Source organism: Sinocyclocheilus rhinocerous, unplaced genomic scaffold (genome assembly GCF_001515625.1).
Source record: "Sinocyclocheilus rhinocerous isolate Xijiao unplaced genomic scaffold, SAMN03320098_v1.1 scaffold1856, whole genome shotgun sequence".
NCBI lineage: Eukaryota > Metazoa > Chordata > Actinopteri > Cypriniformes > Cyprinidae > Sinocyclocheilus > Sinocyclocheilus rhinocerous.
The window spans coordinates 120,628-129,093 of record NW_015645071.1 but is presented as its reverse complement, the minus strand read 5'-3'; positions in this window follow the sequence as shown (position 1 = coordinate 129,093).

The window sequence follows — 8,466 nt, the reverse complement described above, 5'->3', positions numbered from 1 at the left end:
GCATTGCACATCCGGGAGCTGCAGGAATAGCAGTAGAGCACCGATGCATGATCTCCAGCTGCTGTCAGTCGCTCACCAGCAGGTGGCGCAAGCGGCTGTTGATGAAGACCAAAGCAACAGGTGGATTAAGTCATTCATTCACAAAACTGATTTGCAGAAATGGAGCAAGCACTAAGTAGAAGTTTTGATTATCGGGGCCAGTATAAACATGTGGAAAAGCTGATTCTTTGTGTGTATGTTTAATTCAATATCTTTGCTGTTTCCCCTAGCCTACATGTAAGCAGCTTTCTCTACCACATAGGAGATTATAATGCTATTTTACCCAACGCTGATGTACAGAACTAACATTACATCTGAGGAAGACATATATTGCTTTCGATTGCTTAGTTTGCTTTACTTGTATCATGGCTTGTGTGATGCTGTGCTGTAATACTGGGGTTCCCCCATACGGCACACTCCAGGATTCCCCAACCGATTCATAACGGGCCTCAGTGAACTAATACAGTGATATAAGACCTCAGATCTCAGAATACACTTTATTGCTGATTATGCGAACTATATACAGGCAAGCAAATGTGGTCAGAAGAACGCAACGCGCTGCATTTTCTTTATAATTGCTTTCCCTTACCACTGATATATAGAGTCAACAGTCCTACAAAGATATCAATACCACGATTAGTTTTAACAATATGCAACCACTTTATATTGACATAAAAATAGGAGTTCAAAACCGCATAGGTGTATTATTGCTGCCAATTTAAACCGAATAAAGTATTGACGCGTTATCGCACACAAGGGACCGTCTGACAATTCCACCGACTGGGTTAAAACGTCCAATGTATTTGAAGTAGAATGACTTTTAACATTTTAAATAACACACTGTCAAATTGTAAAGCTCGTATTGCTCATAGTGATTTACTACAGGTGAGATTTTGCCAATACCTCCCTTCATATCTGTACAGTACACAATTATTTACATATAAAAGATCCCTGGAAAGGGTTTTTTCATGTTCCAACGGTTGTAGTAGCCTACGTTGCTAGATACAAGACTAACTTACTACAGGTTAGATTTAGCCAATATCTCCCTTACGGTATGTACAGTACACAAATATCTTTTTAGAAAACTACAGTAAGTCACCAAAAGGGTTTTTTTATGTTCCACTGGTTGTAGTTGCTAGTTAAGACTGACTTCATGTGAAATTTTGCCAATATCTCCCTTACTGTATGCACCATTCACAATTATTTAAAACGAACAACAACAAAAAAATCTGTAGAACCCCAAAAGGGATTTTTCATGTTCCAAAGGTTGTAGTATAAAATATTGATGTACTTTATGTACAGTAAGGGAGATATTAGCAAAATTTCACCTATGTAAGTCAGTCTAGTCACTAGGAATGTACTACAACCTTTGGAACATTAAAAAAAAAACATTATGTAAATTACAGTAATTTCTTAAGAATAATTATATTCTATATACAGTGAGGAAGATATTGGCAAAATTTCAACTGTAGTAAGTCAGTCTGGTCACTAGTAACATACAACATCTGGAACACGAAAACCCCCATTTTGGTGAATTACTGTAATTTTTTTCTTTAAAAATATTTGTGTAGTGTACATACTTGGGGAAAGTATTGTCTAAGGCGAGTTATTGGCAATATATATTTAGTCAGTTTGAGTAAATTATTCATTTACTGTAATCATTCATTTGAATAAATTATTGGACTTCGTTTTGTACTGTGAGGTAAATTTGTAGACGGTTCATAAAGCAGCCTAGGCGAATGCAGCTAATATCAAACCTAAAACTACCGCTCTTGGTTTTCTACGGGAGAAAAAAATGGTTTGGTGAAACTTTGTGGGTTGTGGACTCATATTCTGGGCACATCTGCTTAAATGTACATAATATACAGTCATATATATTATTAATTGGTGCCGAATTTAATCATTTATCACCGTCTTGAGGCAATAAACCACGTTAAGTGTTTTCTTTATGGGAAATTTTTAACGTGTAGTTTTGCGCGTTCTGTAACTTGCGTTCATATCCTCTTCTGCCTGTTTGTAGTTTGCATCATCAGTAAGATCGGAGTTTGGTCTTTTAATAGCTGTCGTTGCATTAGTGCACTTACTGAGCCGCATGATGCGTTTTCTTTAACAGATTTCTGAGGGAAACAGCGTGAAACCTTGCGCGTTCGTTCATATTCTACATCTGCTTAACTGTCGGTATAGTTCGCATCATCAGTAATCACTTTTTCCGAGATCTGAGGTCATATCAAACCTAAAACTACCGCGCTTGGTTTTCTATGGGAGAAAAAATGGTTTGGTGAAACTTTGTGGGTTGTGGGCTCATATTCTGGGCTCATCTGCTTAAATGTACATAATATACAGTAACATACAGTATATTATTAATTAGGTGCCGAATTTAATCATTTATCATCGTCTTGAGGCAATAAACCACGTTAAGTGTTTTCTTTATGGGAAATGTTTAACGTGCAGTTTTGCACGTTCCGTAACTTACGTTCATATCCTCATCTGCCTGTTTGTAGTTTGCATCATCAGTAAGATCTGAGTTTGGTCTTTTAATAGCTGTCATTGCGTTAGTGCACTTACTGAGCCGCGTAATGCGTTTTCTTTAACAGATTTCTGAGGGAAACAGCGTGAAACCTTGCGCGTTCGTTCATATTCTACATCTGCTTAACTGTCGGTATAGTTCGCATCATCAGTAAAACTTTTCTGAGATCTGAGGTCTTATAGTTCACTGAGGCCTGTTAGGCATTGTTGGGGAATCCTGGAGTGTGATATGAGGGGTAACCCCAGTATTACAGCACAGCGTCACACACACCATGGTACAAGTAAAGCAATAAAGCAACCGAAAGCAATATATGTCTTCCCCAGATGTATGTTAGTTCTGTACATCAGCGTTGGGTAAAATAGCATTATAATCTCCTATGTGGTAGAGAAAGCTGCTTAGCCTACATGTAGGCTATGGGAAACGGCTTGTTCTAACACGCCCCCACATATCTACGTCACGATGTGGGAAGATTTGCATACCCAAATGTTCACGCAAAGAAAGAAGGCGTAACATTTTAAAATAGAAGGCTCAGAGTGATACTAAATAAAGAGCCATTTGGGAGCCGTAAGATCCGGCTCTTCTAAGGGAGCCGAGCCAAAAGAGCTGAATCTTTGAAAAGAACCGAACTTCCCATCACTATTTCTTTCGGGATATTTCAGTGTGGTGCAGTAAGTGAGCAATGAGTTGCGCAGGCGGTGACGTCAGATTTTCTTAAACAGACCCAACATTTCCTCTAACCTTACCACACAGCAAAATGTTCCATTTGAAAATGTTTTTAGTAGGAATTATAGATCAATTATTATAATTATACGCTTATATATAACAAATATATAAGTTTATATTATAAAATGGATAGTAAAATGGCTTCTTGGGGCTTATTGCTTTAATAGACTAGAATTCCTTTGTCTTTGATAGGCATAAAAAAATCTACAGTCTACAGAACAACAACAATAGAAAATGAGACATAGGCCTATCTGTTGTGTTCTCACACAAGTGTCGTTTGATAATGCATTGAGTTAGTGTTCAGTGATGCATGGAGTTTGATTGTGCTGAAGGCATTCTGTCATGCCTGACCAATGTATGTGTTCATTTACTGGGGTCTGGAACAGAGAGATTAAGTAAAAAGATACAATAAGTTGATGTTACTCGCTGTGTCGGTGTGATCCTTATCAAATTACACATTTGGCGACAAGGACGGCTGATATCGCACTACCACCTCCTGCGTCTTTCCTTGCTCTACCCGGCGAGCCTCCAATTCCCTGGACTTGCTGGTTACAGTCCTTTGAGACTTTCATCTTGACAGTGGGGCTGACTGACGTGAGTGTAGCCCGCAAAAAAGCGCTGTTACTGCATAGCTTGGGAGCCGAGGGTCAGCGTGTGCTGGGAGCGCTTGAGTCAGGCACCACAAGCGATTATGACACAGCCGTGGAACTACTGACCACACACTTTGCAGCCCCACAGAGTGCTCTCTTGCGATGTTTTCTGTTCCGCCAAAGACACCAGCTGTGCAACAGTACGTAGCCAACTTGCGGGGAACATAATTGAACATACCAACGATGCAAAAGTGTGTGAAACTCTGCTGTTAGAACCGGATGATTTATCACTGTCCCGGGCAATGACGATTGCATTACGAATAGAAAGTGCAGCTGCATGTGCATCGCCTCTGACCAAACAGCAAACAATCGCGGACTGCTCGGCCCCCTCCCCAATGCCACCATCAACGTTACAACCCAGTCAGAACGACACATTGGCGGCAGCAGACCCCTCTGCAGTTATGCTACTGAGGCGCCAGCAGTGGTCTCGGCCATGCCCACAAGCACAAGCATCACAGCCCTGTGATAACTGTGGATCTTCATCTCATCTGTCTAGAGCACAGAACTGTCCAGCCCGTGGCCAAACATGCCGCAACTGTGGTAAACGCAATCATTTTGCTTCAGTCTGCTGCTCCGTTCCAGCTGTGTCCAAGCACCCACAATCATTCACAATGTCTACTCTGGACCAGTCTCATTTAAAGCATGTTCAGTGCGCCTAAATTATATGTGTATCCCACTGCTTTTGGACACTGGTGTCAGTGTGGCTCTCCTGAATATGCACACATACAGCACTTTTTTTCGGAGCACTGCCACTTTCAGCACCCTCTGCTTCACTCTGTGGCTATGGCGACTCAAAGATTGACTTAGTGGGTTCCCTGCAAGTGACTGTTGGGTATGGCAACAAGATGGTGACCAGCTTTACCTTCCATGTTGCCCGTCGCGGGGCCAACCTGATGGGTCTCTGGGATTTTCTCTAGTTGACACGAAGGGAGCTGCGATCCTGACAATCTCCACGCCTTGGCAGTGGCCATCCCTGTTTGAAGGCTTGGGCTGCCTTACTGCTTTTGCCCACCAACCTCTCCTGAACCCTGCCATTAAACCAGTCATCTAACACTCCAAACGCATTCCCTTGGCTCTCCGTGATGGTGTCTCGGCTGAGCTTATGCAGCTGCTGGACGTTGGCATTATTGAACCAGTAGATGCGTCGCCCTGGGTCTCGAACCTGGTGGTAGCTCAGAAGAAATCAGGGGCCCTATGGGTGTGTGTTGACCTGCGAGCGGTGAATAAGGCAGTGATCCTGGACAGGTTCCTCATTGCTCAGTTCCATGGCTCAACCATGTTCTCTAAACTGAATCTCAGACAGGGCTACCAACAAGTGCTTCTCCACCCCGACAGCAGAAACCTCATAGCCTTCGTGACCCATGCAGGTGTGTTTCGCTACACGCGTATGCCGTTCGGACTCAGCTCCACCCCAGCTGTTTCCAAAAAATCATGGTGTCGGTGTTGGCTGGTATACCGGGAGTCACGATGAATGCCTCAGCAGAGTCTTTGCAGCCCTAGCTGAACACAAACTAACCCTCAATGCTGAAAAATGTGTTTTCTCTGCACCGACCATTGAATATGTGGGTTTCCGGGGTTTTTTCCGACCGGGACAATACCACAGGAACCAGTTGAGTCCTCTGCACAATGTGACTTTGCTGCAGCCTGGAATTGAACTGCTGGTTCGTCTGGCCAGAGGAGAAGTGGCCCCCCGACTGAGCCTGGTTTCTCCCAAGATTTTTTCTCCATTCTGTCACCGATGGAGTTTTGGTTCCTTGCCGCTGTCACCTCTGGCTTGCTTAGTTGGGGACACCTAATATCCAGCGATATTGTCGACTTGATTGCACAGATACTATTTAAACTGAAATGAGCTGGATGATGACATCACTGAATTCAATGATGAACTGCCTTTAACTGAAAAATGAGTGTTTACTATTGTCATTTTGCATTATTGACACACTATTTTCCTAATTAATGCTGTACAGTTGCTTTGACACAATCTGTATTGTTAAAAGCGCTATATAAATAAAGGGGACTTGACTTGACTTGACTTGACATTATGCCATAAATTGAAATTATACAACTTTTTGTCATAAGTTTGAATTTGACATAATTCTGACTTATGTGTTTTTTTGTCAATTTAGAAGTTTCAGGTCAGGGTTCAGGACTTTTTATCGAATTATTTTGTCTTATGTCATAATTTTGACCTTTTATCTCATAATTATGACTTTATTTTTATACCATATGTGGTGTCAATGGGCTTCCATACTGCTCATTTTGCAATACCAACTGAGGTAAACGGTCAATTTAATTACATTGTGTAACACAATGGAGCCAGTTTATTTCTCTATTTACAGACAATGTGTTATAAAATATGAATGTTTTTCTCTCCAACTGTCACTGTATTGAATTTTAAACTTTTTTTAAAAGTTCACCAAGCCTTGAAAGCTGTGTGAAGATAAATATGGCTGCATTCCACAAACCCTCACAGCATGACATGCACAGAATGAAGGAATGACATGTATGCACACACACATACAGCAGGGTGCGTCTGTTCTACTTACATTTACATTAATCTGAAGAATTTATGTATCAATGCCTTGTTTACTAAGCAACGGAATAGATTTATTTACTTCTGCCATAGTGTTAGAAAATTGAAATCTTCAACAATAGAGCAATTGATGTGGGATGCAGCATCTATGGCAGGGACAGATCTGAACAACTTAGGATCTGTATCACATTACTGTCCAAAAAGAGACACTTATAAAATATTAGTATGTCTCTGTGAGTTGATTTTATAGTTTTTCTGTGTTTCATCAGCTGCCATCTTTCTGTGCAATGCTAATTTTATAAATATGATACAAATGAAACTATTCAGTGATGTAAGTCGTAATTTAATAAGAGCTGTACAAGTGCAGTTTTTGCAGCACAAAAAACAATAAGGGGCTTTGAATAAATATAATTAATTTAGAGTGATGAAATGTCAATTATGGCCACAGTATCAAACCTAACCAGCTAAATTTATACTAAATAAAAATGTGTTGTAGTGCATGGACTCAAATATATATTTTTTATCTGTTTAATTATGGTTCTGAGTGAGTTTGATCATTCCTTCAACTCAGACATAAAAAAAAGATGAACAGCTCAGTCACACACCAAACGGTGTGTGTGTTTACAGGTACTGGGTTATGGGACAGAAAACACCTTTAGCTCCGTATAAAAACAATAGAAGTCAATGGAAAAGCTTTCACTGTTATGCTGATGATACTCAGCTCTATATTTCTTTGCGGCCCGGCGAAACTCTGGCCATTTGATAATACCTAGAATATCAAAATCAACTGCGGGCGGCAGATCCTTTTCCTATTTAGCGCCCAAACTCTGGAATAACCTACCTAACATTGTTCGGGAGGCAGACACACTCTTGCAGTTTAAATCTAGATTAAAGACCCATCTCTTTAACCTGGCTTACACATAACACACTAACACATTTCTAATATTCAAATCCCAGATAGTGGATCAGCACATAGAGATGACCTCTACAGCCCTGAATGTCAGCGGAGATCAGGACAACTAGATGAGCCCCAGAGACAGATCCCCAGTGAAGACCTTGTCTCCTAGACGGCCACCGGGACAAGACCACAGGAACCAGATGAGTCTTCTGCACAATGTGACTTTGCTGCAGCCCTTTAATTGAACTGCTCCCCGACTGAGCCTGGTTTCTCCCAAGTTTTTTTCTCCATTCTGTCACCGATGGAGTTTTGGTTCCTTGCCGCTGTCGCCTCTGGCTTGTTTAGTTGGGGACACTTCATTTCCAGCGATATTGTTGACTTGATTGCAAAGATACTATTTAAACTGAACTGATGATGACATCACTGAATTCAATGATGAACTGCCTTTAACTGAAAAATGAGTGTTTACTATTGTCATTTTGCATTATTGACACACTATTTTCCTAATTAATGCTGTACAGTTGCTTTGACACAATCTGTATTGTTAAAAGCGCTATATAAATAAAGGTGACTTGACTTGACTTGAATGGCTGGCCTCAGGAGGTACCAGAGGGGCTGGCAGCATTTTCCAGAATAAAGCAGGAGCTGTCCTGCTGGAACGACACCTGTGTGGCACGCGGCCTCTGCACAGTCATCCCCAGCACCCTACGTGCATGTGTCTTGGCAATGGCTCACGAGGGCCCCCTGGGTATTGTGAAGTTGAAGCAGCGCTGCAGAGACCGGGTTTGGTGGCCAGGGATAGATAAAGACATCGAGGCCCTGGTGAAAGACTGTGCTGCCTGTCTCTTGAGCGGTAAGACTGGTCACCAGGCCCCCCCCACCTTTACAACCTTTTGCTTGGCCATCACAGCCCTGGGACCACCTGCAGCTGGACATATGTGGTGAGATACAGGGAGTTCCTCATCACCAATGCTTCCTAGTGGTTGTCTATGACCTGCATTCGAAATGGCCTGAGCTCATTGCCACCGGCTCTGTGACCTCTCAAGTCATAATTAACTTTCTGGACTCTCTGTTTTCCCGCTGGGGCCTTCCAAACACT